Here is a 20,394-nt window from a genome sequence, read left to right as displayed (position 1 = left end):
AGTTCAAAAGTTGATGTTGTGCTTCCCTTCCCACCCTTCTCCACCTGCCTTTTCCTCCCCACCACCCAATAAATTATGAGCCTATTTCATAATCCGACATAATCATAATTTGGTCCTGACACCAAGTAGCAATTGTATGCTAGATAAGGGTTAATGTATCCTAACACTTAACAGTAGTGTTAGACTAATCTTTCAGCTTTGCTTTCTGAAATATTCATTTCCTAAAAGCATAAAATCCTTTTATTTTGCATATTGAGACATTTGGAAAGATGATTAGTCCATATTAAAAAAAAAAGATAAAGAAACCAAACAATATTCTCACCCACATTTATCAATCAAATTCAATAGTACAAGCTCTTCCTAACCTGAAAAAAGCCATGTTGTAGCTGCCTGCTATTTATCCAACTAAAGAAGGCAAATATATGAGGGGGAGGGGGAGCAGAGAGTGCTAGCTACACTGGTTCAGCATCAATTTGACTAAAGACCCTAAACTCTCTGCTTAGGTGGATAAATCTATTAATTTCACTTTCTCCCATATATCTCCCCACCCCCATTTTTTTTTCTAAAAGCCTTCTCATTTCTTTGTATCCTACTTAGAAAAATGTGCAAACATCAGTAGGCTGTTACCTAACAACAAACTGAATAGAAATTTCAGGCAAACCCCAATCATAGTTATTATTTATAGATCCATTCCTGTCCTGCGCTATCATGTCTCCTTTGGCATGATCACCAAATGCATCTGAATGAAACCTGAGCATTCCACTGTTCATCCAATTTGTGAAGCTATCCTTTGAATCTCTTGCATTGATAAGCATTCTGGCTATACCTCTTACTCAGACAATTACTGAGAGCTCAACAGAGACTGAAGGACTCCACTTCCCATAAGAACACATTTTCAGCTTACATCTTTGCTGCCTTTGATCAAAGAACAGATGATAAGGGATTATGAACAGTGGAAAAAATGGCTCAGCTTCAGGTCATATAGAAGGACACATAGAAATAGGAAAGAACCAATTAAAACAAATTATTTGATTTCAGTCCTGATCTTAGAACAATATGTCTAATGACAAGCTCCTTGATGAATCCTACACCCTCAAGACGTTGTGATTGTCATGTTTTCTAAATGTCCCTTCCCCAACCTGGTGCACTTCCAGTCAGGGTGATCACTGGAATAACAGGAACTGAAGACAAGTTTGGGGCAGGCTATTCTAAATAGTAAAATGGGCTATATGAAGAACACAGAAGTGGTGCCAATTGGTCAAGATAGGAAAGAATCAAGCAGTCATTTGAAATATGAATTTTTTCTAGTGGAAGCGGCTTTTTAAAAATATCCCTTTGTGGTGGTTTAGCTGAGAGTGAATTTCACCACAGAATCAATCACAGCCCAGGGCTAGAATAAACTCAGACCAAACGTGGTTTTTAGGAGAACCCAAAATGTAGCGGTGAGGGTGTTGGATTGTAGATAGTTTTATTTTAGATTTCTCTAGATACTCATTTCAATAAGGCCATTGACATGAAAGTGACCTATCATCAGCTTCCTAGATTATTTCAGGATTCTTCTATAGAAGTAGAAGCTACATACTTAAAAATGTGTATCTCCAGTCTTTTATTTTATTTTTAATGTATAAATACATAAGAGCTCTGGTTTTTTTGCTTGCAATAATGCAGGACATCCTGTTATTAAAAAACATATTCACAGGTTTTCATTCTTATAAATCACTGAGCACTTTCCTGCTGTTTTCCCACTCTGGACTGTATCATGTGTTATTTTTTTTTTTATCATCTGTCATTCAGACTAAATGCCTTTGATTATTCAGTCCACTTAGAGCAAATTTAGACATGATGATCATCACAGAGTTTTGCATTTGTATGGCTGTTGTTTTTTTTAAAGTACCCGGGGGGAGAGAGGATATCAGTATATTTTTAGTTATTATTCATAAGTGCTTTTCATCATTAAAAAATAATTCTGAAGCAAGGGAACAATGGAAGATAAAAATAATAGAAGAATATGAAATTGCAACAAATTAAAATCATAAAACCCCTTCGTGGATCACTGCCTTGTCGTGGCGAAGGGGCTTGCGTAACTCAGTGAAGCCATGAGCTATACCGTGCAGGGCCACCCAAGACGGACAGGTCATGACAGAGAGTTCTGACAAAATGTGGTCCACTGGAGAAGGAAATGGCAACCCACTCCAGTATCCTTGCCAAGAAAACCCCATGGACAATGTTAAAAGGCTAAAAGATATGACGCCGGAAGATGAGTCCCTCAGGTCGGAAGGTGTCCAATATGCTACTGGGGAAGAGCGGAGGGCAATTCCAAGTAGCTCCAGAAAGAGTGAAGCGGCTGGGCCAAAGCCGAAAGGACGTTCAGCTGTGGATGTATCTGGAAGTGAAAAGAAGGTTCGATGCTGTAAAGAACAATATTGTATAGGTACCTGGAATGTAAGATCTATGAACCAAGGCAAGCTGGATGTGGTCAAACATGAGATGACAAGATTGAACATCGACATCTTGGGAATCAGCGAACTGAAATGGACGGGAATGGGTGAATTTAATTCGGGTGACCATTATATCTACTACTATGGGCAAGAAACCCTTAGAAGAAATGGAGTTGCACTCATAGTCAATAAGAGAGTGGGAAAGGCAGTAATGGGGTACAACCTCAAAAACGACAGAATGATCTCAGTGCATATCCAAGGCAAACCATTCAATATCACAGTCATCCAAGTCTATGCCCCAACCACTGATGCTGAAGAAGCTGAAGTTGACCGCTTCTATGAAGACCTACAACACCTTCTAGAACTAGCACCAAAAAGATGTCCTTTTCATCATAGGGGATTGGAATGCTAAAGTAGGAAGTCAAGGAGTAATCGGAATAACAGGCAAGTTTGGCCTTGGAGTACAAAATGAAGCAGGGCAAAGGCTAATAGAGTTCTGTCAAGAGAACAAGCTAGTCATAGCAAACACTCTTTTCCAACAACACAAGAGACGACTCTACACATGGACATCACCAGATGGTCAATACCGAAACCAGATTGATTATATACTTTGCAGCCAAAGATGGAGAAGCTCTATACAGACAGCAAAAACAAGACCAGGAGCTGACTGTGGCTCAGATCATGAGCTTCTTACTGCAAAATTTAGGCTTAAATTGAAGAATATAGGGAAAACCACTAGACCACTCAGGTATGACTTAGATCATATTCCTTGTGAGTACATAGTGAAGGTGATGAATAGATTTAGAGGATTAGATTTGGTAGACAGAGTGCCTGAAGAACTATGGGCGGAGGTCCGTAACATTGTACAGGAGGCAGCAACTAAAACCATCCCAAAGAAAAAGAAATGCAAGAAAGCAAAATGGCTGTCTGATGAGGCTTTACAAATAGCTGTGGAAAGAAGGAATGCGAAAAGCAAGGGTGAAAGGGAAAGATATAAGCAACTGAATGCAGATTTCCAGAGAATAGCAAGGAGAGATAAGAAGGCCTTCTTAAATGAACAATGCAAAGAAATCGAGGAAAACAATAGAATGGGGAAGACTAGAGATCTCTACAAGAAAATTGGAGATATGAAAGGAACGTTTAGTGCAAAGATGGGCATGATAAAGGACAAAAAGGCAGGGACCTAACAGAAGCAGAAGAGATTAAGAAGAGGTGGCAAGAATACACAGAAGAACTATACAAGAAAGATCTTAATGTCCCTGATGTCCACGCTGGTGTGATCACTGACCTTGAGCCAGACATCCTAGAGAGTGAAGTCAAGTGGGCCTTAGGAAGCATTGCTAACAACAAAGCTAGTGGAGATGACAGTATTCCAGCTGAGTTATTTAAAATACTAAAAGATGATGGTGTTAAAGTGCTGCACTCAATATGCCAGCAAGTTTGGAAAACGCAACAGTGGCCACGGGATTGGAAAAGGTCAGTTTACGTTCCAATTCCAAAGAAGGGCAATGCCAAAGAATGCTCAAACTATCGCACAATTGCACTCATTTCACATGCTAGCAAGGTTATGCTCAAAATCCTACAAGCTAGGCTTCAGCAATACATGAACCGAGAACTACCGGAAGTACAAGCTGGGTTTCAAAGAGGCAGAGGAACTAGAGATCAAATCGCCAACATTCGTTGGATCATGGAGAAAGCACGAGAGTTCCAGAAAAATATCTACTTCTGCTTCATTGACTATGCAAAAGCCTTTGATTGTGTGGATCACAACAAACTGTGGCAAATTCTTAAAGAGATGGGAATACCAGACCACCTTACCTGTCTCCTGAGAAATCTGTATGCGGGCCAAGAAGCAAAAGTTAGAACCGCTCATGGAACAACCGATTGGTTCAAAATAGGGAAAAGTGTACGACAAGGCTGTATACTGTCACCCTGCTTATTTAACCTATATGCAGAGTACATCATGAGAAATGCCAGGCTGGAAGAATCACAAGCCGGAATTAAGATTGCAGGGAGAATCATCAACAACCTCAGATATGCGGACGATACCACCCTAATGGCAGAAAGTGAAGAAGAACTAAAGAGCCTCTTGATGAGGGTGAAAGAGGAGAGTGCAAAAGCTGGCTTGAAACTCAACATTAAAAAAACTAAGATCATGGCATCTGGACCCATCAATTCCTGGCAAATAGAAGGGGTAGAAATGGAAGCCGTAACAGACTTCATTTATTTGGGCTCCAAGATCATCGCAGACGGAGACTGCAGCCATGAAATTAAAAGACGCTTGCTCCTTGGGAGGAAAGCTATGGCAAGCCTAGATAGCATATTAAAAAGCAGAGATGTCACCTTGCCGACAAAGATCCGCATAGTCAAAGCTATGGTTTTTCCAGTAGTAATGTATGGCTGTGAGAGCTGGACCATAAAAAAGGCTGAGCACCGAAGAATTGATGCCTTTGAACTGTGGTGCTGGAGAAGACTCTTAAGAGTCCCCTGGACTGCTAGGAGGTCAAACCAGTCAATCTTAAAGGAAATCAACCCTGATTGCTCATTGGAAGGATCGATAATGAAGCTCAAACTCAGATACTTTGGTCACCTAATGCGAAGAGAGATCTCTTTGGAGAAGACCCTGATTCTGGGAAAGACTGAAGGCAAAAGGAGAAGAGGACGGCAGAGGATGAGATGGTTAGATAGCATCACTGAAGCAATGAGCATGAAACTGAGCAAACTCAGGGAGGCAGTGAAGGACAGGAAGGCCTGGCGCAATATGGTTCATGGGGTCACGAAGAGTCGGACACGACTTAACGACTAAACAACAAAACAAAAATCATAAAAACAAAATAGGATGTGGCAGGATAAGGTTTCCATTCTTTGTCTCTGCTATTGTGTCAATCAGAATTTTGTTTCAATCAACTCAATCCTACTGTCCCAAATGAGGTTTAAAGAAACTGAGCTCTATTCACCTATTGTCTAGAATAGGATTTTTTTTTCTTTTTCCCCATAATGGTAGTCAATCTGCAGGCAATCTACAGCTTTATGAGGGACACATTTCATAGAAAACATTTGTAAGGATGATGATGTCCCTTCCAGAATGTGATGGGGCTGTTTTTTGGGGGTGGAGACAAAAACAAAAGGGATTCATTTACTCCCTACCCCCACCCTACCAGACCCCTAGCAAAAGAAATCGGTCAGTAGGCCAGAACAGCAAATTAAGGGTGGTCAGAATACTATCATACTACACCCAGGATAACAGAGAGAATGATACTGAAGTGAAATGACTAGTAAAACTCTCTCAACCCCCACGGGATCTCCACTCTCCAAGGGCTGATTTGCATGACCAGCCCAAGTATAGGTCTCTAAAGTTGATAATAGATATGAACTTAGAGTTCAGGTAGACATACAAATGACTAGGGATAGATCAGACTATTTGATTTTTTAAAAATTGACATACATTCACATACAATTTAAATATGTATTTTAAATATTCAATTTTATGTATTATGTCACAAAATGTGCATTTCTAAATGTATTTTTGTCCTTCCTGGGGGTGGGGGAGTAATAACTCTCTAGTTATTGCTGAAATTCAACTTCCATCAGTGCTAGGAAGCCACAGCATAGACAACAATAGGGGATGCTAGGAGTTGTAGTTTTACAACCTCTAATCTAGAGGGCCAGAGATTGCCCATACCTATCCTAAATTTGCACTTTTAAACACATAAGTGTGTATAAAATATGCATGTTGTTTGGTTTTCAGTTTTTGATTCTGAACTGAGAACAACATTAGCAGAACAATGCAAAATGTAATGGAGAGCCATTTTCAACCTTACATTAGAGATGTAAATCAGATTAATTCACTTTGAAATAGTGATTAAATTATCATAAAATAAAGAGCAAGGAATGACTTGTCTCTGCTCAAAGCCACAATCACCTAAACTAGCTATCAGCAACCTATAATCTTCCTGAGCTTCATCTCCCAGGCACCTCAATCAACCAGGTCAATGGTAAGGAAAGCTGGGCGTTGTAATTCAGCAACAATTGCTGGATCACATGCTGCATCTTCCTTCCTTCCTTCCTTCCTTCCTTCCTTCCTTCCTTCCTTCCTTCCTTCCTTCCTTCCTTCCTTCCTTCCCTCCCTCCCTCCCTCCCTCCCTCCCTCCTTCCTTCCTTCCTTCCTTCCTTCTTTCCTTCCTCCCTCACCCACCCCAGTATGAGTCTAATCTTTCACTCTCCCCTATTGAAGAAGAAACCCTGTCTCCTGTGAAAGGGATACAACAAGGTATCTCATTTCACTGCCACTTTCAGCTGCTTTTCAGTTAAAACCCCAACTGCCAAGTTACTGCATCTTTTGATCTAGTTTCATCCTACCTAGTGTAGAATCTTTGCTCTTGAGTCTGACAACTTCATCAATTCAAAGAAAGCAGCTGTCAGAGGGTATCACTGTCAAAAACAGAAAGCTTCTCAAGGTATCTTGGAGCAATTCTATGAAGGAGCAGGAAGTTTAACACTGTGACCTTTGATCTGATCTAACTCTCCATCAATTAATAATATAGTGAGAAAGGAGAGTCATTTTGTTAAGAAGATTTTGAACACTTTTTTTCCCTCCTTGGCTATTCAGAAGGACCCTTTTCTACATAGAGAGGGCAAAATAAGGTCTGTCTGCAAAATGAAATTGTCCACTGGTAAATTAAACACAAAGATGATTGTTTAGAGTCCAATAAAATGTTCCATTATTGAACTTCAGTAAAATGAAAAAGTTGTACAAGGACATACTGTTATGAAATCCCCATATCTTCCATTTTTTTAAAAAAATGTTATTATTTTATAAAGGAATAAAGGAAAAATATAAATAGTACAAGTGTAAAATAATATAAAAATAGATAATACAAATAAAAAAAACATAAACAGCAAAATACTGGCAGATAGCTAACAAATCTAAACTCTCATAGCTAATATACTCTAGTACATCATTTGAAAGTTTATCATAGTACATTTCATATCCATGTTTTAATCAAAATATATCTCTGTTAAACTTTAAAGGTACCTGGTTAACACAACTGAAATTATTCAGTTACATACAAACAATACTTTAAGACAAATCTGTACATTGTCTATAGATCATATGTCAATTCCCCATATATTTCAAAGAAACCTGTGGGGATCATTTCCTGATTAATATGTGTTTTGCTCTTTTACACACTGAAAATTTCAGCATGTCTAAAAAGGAAACTGCTATACTGGTAAATACAGAGTAAATGGGAATTGCTGAATTCATACATCACAGCAAATCATAATGTAGTTTGTTTAGTTTGGACTTAGCATGGTGTGAGTATCCAAATACTGTGTTCTGAAAACCATTGTTGTAGTATTACGCATGATTCTGCAGTTAGTTAACCAAACCATGATTAACATAAAACTGGCTTAGTGCAATGTGAACCATTGCTGACATCCTTCTCCACACATTTGCTCAAAGACTCGCTGTTCTTAACAGAACTTACTCAGAGAAATGTGTGTACTGAATCGTAGCTGAAAAGTTCAAAATGTTTTTCTCTTCCCACTTATTATTGGGGAGTTGTTTGTTTATTTTTGCTTCTCCTGTCTTAGATTCTATGGTTAGTTGATATTCAACCAAATCTGGATCTCACAAAGCACAAAACAACTACAGTTAACAGTCTGATATTCTAAATAATTATTTCTGCAGGAGCTACCAAGAGATCTTTTCATATGTTTTTCTGTTTGCAACTTAAGGTTAACTTGAGCACTCTTGTAAACCAAGCCCTTTTCTAGTTTTGGTGAGTGGCATTTTTCAGACATATTTTCTCTGCCTCAGTTGTGCTTACTGTGTAAAGCTTCTTCTTTTGTTCATGTGCTTCAAGAGGTCAGAAAAAGCCTCCAGAAACACTGAATCTGGCATTCATTAATTGGGGAAAAAATGCAGAAGATTGGCATAATATACTCAGTGCTATAGATAGTACGCAGAGATTTCAATCTATACTAAACTGAAATCTTTTCAAAAAAATTTCAAGTAACTGATTCAAAGATCAAACAAAGATGGAAGTAAGTAAAGATGGGAACTCTGTGCAGTAGAGATGTCAGCATCCAAGATACAGAGCAGATACTCCCCTATTTACAAGAACATCCAGTATTCAAAGATGAAATTAAGAGTACCACGCTATTCATTATCAAGTTGGAAAGCTACAGGAATTGATGAAATTTCTACAGAAATATGGCAAACAGCAGAAGAAGAATCAGTAAAGGTTCTAACCATACTATGACAGCAAATCTGGAGAACTGCACAATGACTAACAGATTAGAAGAGGTCAGTTTACATATCAATACCAAAGAAAGGGGACTTAACCCTCAATAATTTTTTTCCACAATACCTACAGTAGATAGTATCACATAATTATCAATGTGAAGCAAGAAATAAGTAAGTACACGAGAATTAGAGGCAAAATAGCACTGAGGTGCCTTAGATAGATGTATTAATATAATGGTATTCAAGAGGGAAAAAATAACTCCTGACATACAAGAATCTAGAGATGCAGGTATAGGATCTTCTGCTGACTTTAATCAGCATAAATGTCGCCTTGAATGTGAGAATGATATAACCCAGCTCAATCAGTCTGATAAAAGTTTACCCCAGACACTGAAACTGTTAAAATTGGCAGCTTGACCAAAATGTGTGTCACAACTGGAGCAAGAGTGTTTGATCAAGCTTGTCCATTTAGAGAAAAAAAAAGTTTCATGATGAAGAAGGAACTTGTCTAGTAACAAATGGCAAACTGTCAGAATTCAATCAAGTCAGGTTTTTTTAATGGGCTGATTTACTGGAAACATTTAGGTGATGTCTCAAACCTCATGAGCTATCAGATGGTTATATGCAATGCATGAAACAGTGGTATGATTGAATAACTGCAAAAAACACTGTAAAAATGCTTCATTTTCTGTTCTTAATGCTTCATCTTGGCTGACAGACATTTAGCCACAGGTGGAATTATGAGCCATGAAACAAGGAGAGATGTCTCAAATGGTAATTTTCTCCGACAAGTTGAGCTTATGGCTAATTATGAACAACTTGTGGGAGAACACAACAGGCATATCAAAAAGAAAGAAATTCATGACTCTATCTAAGAAATAGCATGAAAAATAAATTTAATTGATCTCAGGCCATATATTGAAGATGGTCTTGAACATAGTTAGATTATCCAAATTCTATCATCCTTAATTGTACCCCCTGTTTAAGACACACACACACACACACATACAACCAAAAACAGTTGGCACTTAAACTTAGGTCAATCAATGTAGAAAAGACTGGTTGAAGAGCACTTTGTAGAACAAATGTCAAAGATTCTAGTAACACTAGATTGACAGAGTTTCTTCTTGAAAAACCTAAAAAGCTGAATTTATCATTCATTAACTGTAAGGATCAAGGTTACAGTAGTGGTTCAGATATGAAAGGAAAGCACACTGGTGTGCAAAAGAGACTGTAAGCCATTACAGATATAAACTGTAAGCCATTAAGAATCCCAGTGGATGTCATAGCTTAAACGTGGTTTTATGTGATGCAGTTAAATCTTGTGCGACAGCTTTGACTTATATTGGAAATTTATAGAGTTTATTATCTGTTTGCATCTTCAACTACGGGATAAAATAAACTGACTGCATGTAAAACAGTCAGTGAAAATGCCATTAGAAACTTGATGAGAAAGTTACATTGCTAGAGTAAAACCTGCAAGTTTTGAAGCTTGTAATGTAATTACTGAATTGCTGAATATGTCCAACCTTGATAATGTAACTTACTGTATGTCAGGCTCTTACGTCCAAGCTTTTCACATGCCTTCTTATCTGGTACGATATCAAGGTCCTGCAAAGCACTGATAAGCAATTAGATGTTGTAGTGGAACTACAGAAATGTATTCCAATGTATACAGCTGAGTACAGAGTTCAAGGTTTTTTCAAAACAGTAAAAGCTACTGAAAGCACTACTGAGACATTCAAAGGTCCTATTCATGCAAAATTTCCAGAGCAACATGTGAGAAAAAGGTGTCAGCTTTCTCTGGATGAGACAGCAGATGAACCCATGCTTGTTTCAAAAGAAAAACTTCACATTAAGTTCATTAATGTTATCATGGATGAAATAACTGCTGAATTAAAGGACAAATAATGGTGGAGCTGATACAGTAAGAATGAATGATGAAAAGCTTAAAAATGAATGATGGAAACATTAAAAAGAAATGCAAAACTGTATCTTCACATCTTATTTACCTATTTGAAATCTAGAGTATCTTTAGTTTAAACTAAACCTGTTTATTTTTTAAGTGTATTGTTCAAGATATATATTCAAACATGTCATTATGTCCCATACAGATAGTCCTTCCTTAATGCTCATTCATTCAACAGTGACCATTTGAAGTTGTGATACCACTGAACAAAAGGACGACCAGTCCTTGAAGTTCCAGTCGTTGCAGCACTCCTGCAATCACATAAACAAAATTTGGGTGCTTGGCAACCAGCTCACACTTATGTGATGGCCATTTGTGACCTTCCCTGCCAGCTTCCTATGAGCAAAGTCAATGGGGAAGCTGGCAGGGAAGGTCACAAGTTGCTAAGTTAAGTCTCCCCCACCCACCCCCAGCCTTTCTTCACTTGCATGCACCACGCCCTCTTTCCCTTCGCTCACATGCACTGTGCCTTCCTTCCCCCCTTCACTCGCATGCACCGTGGCCTCCTTCCCCCTTTGCTCACATGCACCATGCCCTCCTTTCCCCCTTGCTCACACACACCACGCCCTCCTTTCCCCCCTTCGTTCGCACGCACCATGGCCTCCTTCCCCCTTTGCTCACATGCGCTGCACTTTCCTTCCTCCTTTTGCTCATGCCTTCCTTCACCCGTTCACTTGCATGCACCATGCCCTCCTTCCCCCTTTCACTCACACACACCATGCCCTCCTTCCCCCCATCCTTCCTGCACTTGTGCTGCTCTGCAACAACCCCCTTCCCCAACTCACTGTGGCCTGCACCGGGCCTCCCGGGGCCTTCCTCACTCCACTGTGGCAACCCTGCACTCCTTACCTGGGACTCCTGCTGCCGCCTGCTTAACGAGCTGCCTGCCTCAGGGTTATGACCCTGTGCGTCTTGAGGTTACAACGGCAACTGGGACTGCCTGAATTGCCATCACTAAGTGATGTGGTCACGCGACGTTACACTTTATGACTGCATCTCTTAGAGATGGCAATCCAAGTCTCAATTGCTATCTTAACTTGATGACTACCTGCAGTCCTTACCATACCAGTAAGAGTTGCATATGGCAAGAAGTCATTTTCAGAACTGAAAATTATAAAAAAAAATCTATGTTCTTCCATGTCACTAGAATACCTAGCTATAATAGCAATGATCTCAACTGAAAATATAATGAGAAAGGAATTAGATCATACTGGTCGTATTGAAGACTTTTCATCCAAATAAGCATGAAGAATTTGATTTCAGTACACTAAAGCCAGCCATGTATTAAGTTACCAGTTTGTGCTCTTATTTAATATCTTATGAAGATATATGAAGATAGGATGAAGTATTCATCATAAAGATACATGATGAACAGAAGTATTTTTTTTTACTTTACTTATGAATTATAATTATATTTTCATGGCTACATCATAGCTTTACAGATCTTAGAATAAAACATCAGAACTGCTATGTTGCTGACACGTTATAAAAATCAATCTTCCATGGGGCCCCTAGTGATACTCCTGCCTAGGCCCCTGAAAACTATCAAGTTATCACTCCATTGGCACCACATGTGCACATCCCAAGCAGTTATCTATGAAGGCAGAGTTTTGTCAGGGCTGATAGACCCAACACCAGCCTGATTTTGAACAGGAAATGTTTCAGGTTGACTTATGTGTCATAATGAGTACGCTTGTTCATATTTACTGGATAGCTGTCAAGAAACAGAAGTAGCCTATTATTTTGCTATTTGAGTCTGAACAGCTGATGGTTCTCCCCTCCTCCTCGCAGCAGTAGTCGAGGGCACAGCTCCTTCATTAGCACCCAGTCCCTCCTGCTTCACCTGGAGCTCCTTCTCCATGCCTGTGATCTGTCAGCCAAATGAAGCGTGAGGGAGTGATCAGTAAAAAGTTCCACCCTTAACAAGGAAATTTGGTGCTAAACCCACACTCAGAATTAGCCCATTTGACAGGTCACAGGCACAGAGCCTCTCTGCCTGAACCCTGTTAATTAAGCAACTTGATCTTTGCCTAAACTAGCCACTCTAAGCACTTGTGAAAGTAGACATGGCCAAAACCAATATAACAGGGGAAGAAAAGGGCTTCCTAACTTTTTCCTTGTGGGTTGAAAATTGTCTTTGTTCTTTTTTGCTTCACTGAGGAAAATAGCCTGATTTTTTTTTTTTTTTAAATCTGTTTATTTATTGGGGAGAAACAAGCGTAGGGAAATTTTCAGCAAAAAAACAGGTGAAAGGGTCTCTTCAGAAAGCAACAGTTTGGACTGTACCCCCATAATAGAGAAAGAAGTGATAAATAAATCACAATATGGCAAAGATCTTTTGATATTTGTCCCAGTTGACAGTGGGACACTGAGAAACAAAACAGCATAACTTAAGTGCTAAGTTGTACTTAAGTCTAACAGATTTCCTCCATCTTTCAATACTTTTTCATATGTTATATAGGAGATAAAGGATTTTCAATAAGTGTACAGTTAAGAGGAAAGTAAAGCTAGTCCACAGCTTCCTGATTAGTGCACTTGAATGGCCAGCATTTGAAAAGGGGTTTGTTCCAATGCCCTGTATATTCACATGATACATTTTTAGATTTACATTTAAAACAACTTGAGGAGACACATAAGTAGACATAATACTTTGAGTCAGGTAATCCTTTTGCTTGATTCTGTGGATTAAATGAGAGCTAAAATGTTTCAACAGAATTGCTCTATGTAAAGTACAGAAGATCATTGCAGAGATCATGGCAGACAAGTGAAAAACCAAGAATACTTTAAGTGTTGGGACTTTTGCAGAAACTGTCATCAAAACAGGCTTTTTAATTAAAATTAGCAAATAGTTTCATATTCAATGAAAAATTAATGTTATACTTTAAATTTGCCCCATCAAATTTTGGATGCTGCTGCCAAAGTCCTCCATTCCTTTCTTAACATAAATAGATTAGAAATAGCACCAAGGTGCACACCAGCCACTAAAAGGATTTCTGTTTATATAGTGATATATATTTTCTGGTCTCTCCGCCAAGCAAGTGTCAAGAAGTACAAATAGTGGAATTATATGCATGTGCCTCCCTGCCTTCTAATAAATTTTGGCAGAGAAAGTGAAAAGAAAAGAAAAAAGAAAGAGAGAGGGAAGGAGGGAGGGAGGGAGGGAGAAAAGATGTAACTCAGATGATGTGCACTGCCATAAATCTTCAGCAAAAGCAGTAAGAAAAGTATAACATGCTTGAAAAGTTGATAGTTTGAATGAGTAAAAAATAATCATTATACCACTGACAAAAGGGTAGGAGGCCATTTATAATCAAGCCGTGTTTTAATGTATGGATCATATAAACAACGTCACTACTTGATTGTCTGCTGCCATATCAAGGCATGAGTGAATAAATCATCCTACCATCTAAAACACAATGCAAACAATTAAAAAATTGAGATACTAGGCTCTTTATAAGATTTTCAGGATGATAATATTTATGTTACCATGATCTCCTTTTCAAAATCATCATCTTCAAAAGAGCATCTAAACATGCTATCTTTCCCATTGAGCAGGGACTGGTTAAGAATAAGGCATAGAGAAAAATACCAAATAAGTTTAGATGAAGGACTGTTGCGTGTCTCCAACCAATGAGATGGAAGACAATATCTAAGAGCCATAAATATATTATTCTAGAATCTAATTATCTTTTTTCTCCCAAGTATTACTAGCAGTGAAACCTGACAATATAAAGCAGCTTTCCCTAACCTAAATACCCTCTGAATATGTTGGACTACAACTCCCAGAATTCCTAGTCGGTGGAGCTGAAGGTTGGGATTTCTGATGAATTAATGCAGGTTAGCTCATTGAACCATCTGATGACACCATTATAGCTGTAAACTTATATTCATAGACTTGGGTGTAAGTCCCAGTGAAGTCATTTGTGTGTACTTTTGAGCAGACACATATAGAATTGCACCATTCAATTTGAAACATTCATTTCTCATGCTGAATGCCATATGTTTTTGTATGATGGCATCTATCCAATATAAAAACACTCATCACAGGTCCAGCTTCAAGAGCCAATCACCCAAAAACTGCCCTCTCAAATTCCTTTTACAACATTTGGGTTCCTTTAAAACATGCTGCCAGTATTAAGCATATTAAATGCACTTGTGAAATGCCTTTTACTCAGCATGCATACAGTAGGACTATATCATGCCTACAAGTGATGATTTTTACACATTTATAGAGATCAATCCTATCCAAATCCAAATAATATTAGGAAGAAAAAAGAATCTATTTGAAAATGGCAAACAAGGGGATATTCCTGTTCTTTTCCTGTGTGCAGCAATACAGTACAATAAAGAAATTGACCAGTGCATGGAAAATGTTGCAGCATAAAGCAATGCTTAGAAAGTATTTGGGTAATAGGATCCTTGCCAAATGTGTTTTATTTATTAAAGACACATAAGAGTGCAGATTGAAACAGACATGTTTATTCCAGCCAAGGCTGCTATGCTGAATTTCTACAATGTGCTATTATATAAAAATTATAGGCAATGGCCTCTCGTGTTTTGTTGCTGGTTTCCTCAAGGCCACTAGGCCCTGCTTGTTTTTTTTTTTCTAAAGCAGTGTTTCTCAACCTTGGCAACTTGAAGATGTCAGGACTTCAACTCCCAGAATTCCCCAGCCAGCCATGCTGGCTGGGGATTTCTGGGAGATGAAGTCCAGACATCTTCAAGTTGCCAAGGCTGAGAAACACTGTTTTAAAGTGTATATCCGATGGAGACTAGATAGCAAAGACTGTGAAAAGGCATAATTTATTTCATGGGTAAGTAAACAAACAATATTTGATTCCTTCTTTTGGCTACCGTATGTAGAAAGGAAGCCTAAAATCAACAAGAATGCTTTTGGCCATAAAATTATAAGGCAAGAAAATGAATTTAGATAACTCCATGGACCTTAATTGCATGTTTGTAAAGTTACAGACAGACTGAGCTTTTGCTCAAATATAGCTTAAGTTCAAATACCTTGGCACATCTTCCCAACCCAGTGCCCTCCATATGTGTTGGTTTACAACTCCCATTTTCCTTACACTTTCAGAGAACCTGGAACTTGTGGTCAACCCATCCAAAGAGCACTGGACCAGGGAAGTTTTTTTTTTAATTACTTTTTTATTAAAAAATTTTAATTACCAAAAAAGGGAAAAATACATAAAAGTGCTTTAACATAAGAGGGGAAAAAAGTACAACAACCAAAAAACCAGGGATGGCAGCCATAACATACAGAGAACCCTTGTTCCTTTTTTCTCTGCTTCTCCCTATTTGCTTTGGGGTGACCTGTGAGGAGATAATACTGTTCTTGGGATAATCATGGGCTGAATTTCTTCACAGGCAACATTTCATAGCAGAATGGAAAACAAAGCAAGTCATTTTTGGGAAATGTGGAAGATACTCTCCAAGGGTATCCTCAGGTTATGTTTTTTTTATACGTGTCACACATAAAAAGTAGGCAGAGCTTGAACTGCATCCCTGCGCCCCCATCTTGATTTTTCTTACCGTACCCTGCAGACATCCCACTTACTCTGCTTCTGGATGAATTTACATGTTACATTTATAGGTATATTCCTGGATTGACTTTACCACATTAATCTACTCTTTCCATGGATTTTTACCTCAAGAAGTAATTAACAAGGATGAGAAAAGAAAGAAAACAGGGAAAAGACATTTACGAGCGTCTCAGCTGTAACTAAACTTCTCTTCACCTGTGTTAGCAAATGCATCTGAGTGGAACTGGGTAAGGACACGCACACTGCCCTTCTGTGTCCTCCCCATGTGAATTTCTGAGCCAGTTGAAGTGCTGGGTTTAAGCTCTAAAACCATAAACACCTAAGGACAAAAAGATACCTACCTTGAGGAAGACCTGTCCATAGCATGCGGTAATGCTTGTTTACTGCTAAGAACAACTAGAAGCGAGAGGGCTGTTTCAGCAATGACCCTTGCTGTGAAATTTATTATCAGCTGAGTGTGTCAGCTCTTTAGAAATGCCCTAAAAAGTGAGTCTCTTTTAAGAGTGTTTTCTTTAAAACAAAACAACAACAAAAGGGGCTGACTGAAATTTATTTTAGTTTGTTGTTGATTTTAATTGCTTTTGGCTGGTTTTTATTTTACTGTTGGCTCTTAGTTCATTCTGGCTTCAGTTTTGTGCTGTTTATGTTTTATTATTATTCTAAGCTACCTTGAGAGGATTTTGCCCTTAGAGGCAGCCCACTAAGAATTTTAAACAATCAACCAATTGATTGATTGATGTCTCGTATGCTTTACTGATTGCTATATGTTTGATTTTGAGCCTTCATCATTACATAGACTGAAGCAAAAAAGTTAGGAGGGAGAGTAAAGAGGGACAGAAAAAGATTTGGTTAAAACCATAAAGTGGCTGAAAATGTGATGGCTTGATTTGAACATTACCTTATACAAGCCTTCCCTAACACAGTGACCTCCAGATGCTGCTGCTGCCTGTTATTTATTTGTTCTATTTTTTATCTTACTACTGGCAAGATTAGACTACAACTCTTTTCAACCATGCAAATCCATTGTATAATAAATATATAGACACATATGGTGGCATCTGTGAGTGTGTGAGCGTGTTAAAAACAGTCAAGATGGCAGACATAGCGGTGTGATCAAAGCCCTGTCCCATTTGTATGTGCATTGACATTGCATGCATATACAAAGAAGCAGGGTTTCAATTGCATTGTTGTGATTGCCGTCTTGACTCTTTTACTTACATGGCTGCTCCTGCTGTATCTGTGGGAGTACGTGTGGGTGTAGGTGCATGTATGTATATGTATGTCTGTGTGTGTGTGTGTGTGTATAATAAACTATGTACTATGCACAGACCAAGCTATGTTTTATGCTGCTACAAACATGCAGACTCAGACATTCAATATACATCTACACATTCAGAGTCAGCACAGATTTCCCAAACCTCTCCATCTGAGGCTCTTTTTAAAAATAAAATAAAAATATTTTATTAGAATTTTGCAATACAGTAAAAGTATAAAAAGTGAAAAGAAAAAAGAACAGTGAAAAAGAGAAAGTAAACAGAATGTTGACTTCCACCCTTCTTTCTATTGAGTAATTGCCATCTTACTCTTTCCCCTCCTTCTTTAACCCTTAGTAATCCCCAAATCCATAAATCAAAAATTTGGCTCTTTTTAAACCAGAGGAACTCAGAAATCCATGGACTGAGGGCAGAAAAAAGTGAGGGTTATCATCTCCCTAACAGCTTCTGAAATTAATAGTTGGAACTTCCAAGAAGCCAGAGAAAGGAACTGTTGCTTCAGAAAAATGTCAATTTCTGTAGAAGTACATAAAACAGCTGGCCAGGTATTTCTGTTGGTTTTCAATTTTTGATTTTCTGTGTGGTACCAAGTCTTATTGTCTGCAACTCTCTGTATAAATTACCGAATTGTGTTTAATTTCAGTCTTTATCCATACTTCAAGCTATGGATGAAGCTATTTTTTTTCCCTTAGAATCGTCTTGTGATTTGTAATAATATTTGGAACTCTTTCCCCAGAATATGTTTGTAGATAGTTGGGCAGAGAGAGATCATTTTTAGAAGACTAGCACCATCTTGTGGTTTGTCTGTAATGTTATGTTTTCTTTTGGCTTTTTCTTATTTAATTTGCAAACTGCTGTTTTACCATGATCTGGACAGCCCTGTAGTTTATTTTCTTCAACACCGAATGCTTGCATTTTAATATTTTAAGTAAAAAAAGTAGGTTGCCTTTTATCTTTTTTAATTAAAGTTTTATTTTGTTTATCCCCTATGAAGTTGGTTTATCTCCAAAGGGAGAGGGAAGGGTAAATCCTCTAATAGCATATCTCTATGCTTTATAGCCAGCAGGTAGAGATCTACCAATTTCAACTTTTTGTATTTCGACCTTTTGATCATCAGAAAGACAAAATGGAATGAGATAGCCCTAGCTCTCTCATACACCAAAGTTAGGGCATAGATGCCAAGTAAGAAGCTCTGGAAGATAGGTGGTAGCAACAGAACTAGTTCCTAACCCAAAACAGGAGGCAGGAAGAGGGTGTAAATACTCAAAGAGCTTCAGGAAGAAGAGTTTGGAACTTTCAGTCTTCCATCCTATGGGTTTTAGTAGTCTGCTATAGGCACTATGTGCCAACCAAGTCAGTCATGTTTCATACTAAGCCATATTTTGTTTTAACCATGGTTTCTTGAGTAACCCAAGATCAGTCTTGAATCAAGCAAAATAATCACTGCTTGTTCGACCAGCTCTTGGTTTGTTTATCTCTTAACTTCTGCCATAAAAGTCTTCCATCACTCTATTGATATAGTGAGGCTATGGGGCATTGAGGTCCTTATGCATATCACAGGTGCTAAAAGTATAGGCCAGAGACAATATATGGCCTTACAGCTTCCTTTTGTGGTCTCAGAGTGAGAGGGGGGAGGAACCTGGATCCTTTTTATATTGGGGAATTTGGGGAGATTCTTAAGGAACCATTTTAATCCTTAAAACCCTGAGATTTCCTCCCCTTTTGTGTGTGTGTGTGCCTTCAAGTCAGTTTTTTTGACTCCTGGCAATTGCTTGGACAAGTCCTGGGAGTTTCTTGGCAAGGTTTTTCGGAAGTGGTTTATCCTTGCCTTCTTCCTAGAGCTGAGAGAAAGGAACTGGCCCAGCTTGGTGCCCAGCTGGGTTTGTGCCTCAGGTGGGACCAGAACTCACGATCTCCCAGTTTCAAGCCTGATGCCTTAACTACTACATTGGACTGGCTCTCTATTGGTTCCTGGCTCTACTCATTTTGGGAATGTGACTCTTAGCATTCTGAATAACATCTGGTGAGCCAATGGACTTTGTGCATCTTGATGCATATTATCCTAAAAGCTTATGTATATGGAAACACTAATATTAATATTTGTCTTATCCTACTTACATAATTTCTACATTGACTCCATATCAGCATAATATCTGCTACTATGTCCCTTTCTCTTCTGACTTTTTGTCTAGGTAGTAACCCCTTATATGGCTTTGGCAGAGCTGGCTGTTGAGGGACTGTCTCAGACCACTGGTTTGGGACAGTATAAAAAAGCAGCATTTATTTGTTTATGCATTTATTTACTATTGTTGGTTTAGCCTCAGGAAAAAGCACTTTTGAAAGTTGTTTTTGTCTCAGATTCCAAAGTAACACCACTTGGTCAGCTGTGAGCACTGTGCATTGTATCTTGAAGAGACAGAAGGTACAGTTTGAAGCAAAATGTTTTGCGTGGGATCTGGAGCTTGGTAGAAATAACCAATGAAAGTCCACATTCTTTTCTTACCACAGAAACACCTTCAGATGTCTTTCCATGGGAAGATGGCTGGCTTTTGCATGAGATACCTGGAATATCTACTGTGGTGCAAGCAATTCTCATAACAGATTCTTCCTTTTAAAAAAATTGATAAACCCACAATGAAAAATGCATAGATCCTCATTTTTTTCAGATATAAAAGTTGTGTCCAGCTAGGATGACTCACAAGCAATTAGCAGCGTGCAGATCATATTCTCGGCTAAAAGGAAACCTCCCTAGAGTTGCATGCCTTTGCCATTTTTGTGGCATCTTTGATTTCCGTGCTAAAGGGGAGTACTAAGGGAAAGAAGGCAAGAAAGGAGCCATAGGAGAGAATCAGATGGAGGACTGCCTAAGCTACAGCCTGCCAGCCATCATTACAAGCAAGTGTCTTGCAAA

The 20,394-nt window shown here is 38.6% G+C and overlaps 1 long non-coding RNA gene across 1 annotated transcript in view; it reads right to left on the bottom strand.

Moving 5' to 3' along the window:
- LOC148213809 (uncharacterized) overlaps positions 1-20,394 on the bottom strand; it is a 60,485-nt gene that overhangs the window by 4,128 nt on the left and 35,963 nt on the right. The window lies entirely within an intron of this gene.

Source organism: Python bivittatus, unplaced genomic scaffold (assembly GCF_059951505.1).
Source record: "Python bivittatus isolate LINGU-HERP-01145 unplaced genomic scaffold, Pbiv_v1 ctg000850_np1212, whole genome shotgun sequence".
Classification (NCBI taxonomy): domain Eukaryota; kingdom Metazoa; phylum Chordata; class Lepidosauria; order Squamata; family Pythonidae; genus Python; species Python bivittatus.
Note: the sequence above shows the minus strand (reverse complement) of the source record. Positions and strands in the feature narration are given on the sequence as shown.